Source organism: Brassica oleracea, chromosome C4 (assembly GCF_000695525.1).
Source record: "Brassica oleracea var. oleracea cultivar TO1000 chromosome C4, BOL, whole genome shotgun sequence".
In the NCBI taxonomy this organism is placed as follows: Eukaryota; Viridiplantae; Streptophyta; class Magnoliopsida; order Brassicales; family Brassicaceae; genus Brassica; species Brassica oleracea.
This window is the reverse complement of record NC_027751.1, coordinates 5,477,116-5,477,728: the sequence shown is the minus strand read 5'-3', so window position 1 is coordinate 5,477,728 and position 613 is coordinate 5,477,116.

The window sequence follows — 613 nt, the reverse complement described above, 5'->3', positions numbered from 1 at the left end:
GAGTCTAGCTTGGCTCGTTCATCCTTAGGTATATGGACAAATGCTCTGCAACCGAACACCTTCAAATGGTTGTAAGAGATTTTCTTACCCGACCAAACTTCCTCCGGGACATCGCCTTCCAAAGGGACTGATGGTGTAAGATTTATGACGTCCACTGCAGTCTTTATGGCTTCTCCCCAAAATGGTTTGGGTAGTTTAGCGTGAGAGAGCATGCACCGAACTCTTTCTGTAATCGTTCGATTCTTTCTTTCTGCTAGCCCATTCAGTTGTGGTGTCTTTGGTGGTGTCTTCTCCATCCTGATTCCATGAGCTTTGCAAAATGCTTCAAAGGGACCTCGGTACTCTCCACCATTGTCAGATCGAACACACTTGAGTTTTTGACCCGTACTTCGCTCTGCTTGGGCTACAAATTCCTTGAAAGCATCAAGAACTTGATCTTTTGACTTCAAAAGGTATACCCATACCTTTCTTGAATGGTCATCAATAAAGGTGACGAAATATGATGCCCCTCCATTGGATTTCTCGGACATGGAGCATACATCAGTATACACAAGATTAAGAATATGCTTTCTTCTCATAGGCGTAGACGATCTTCGGAAAGCGACCCTATGTT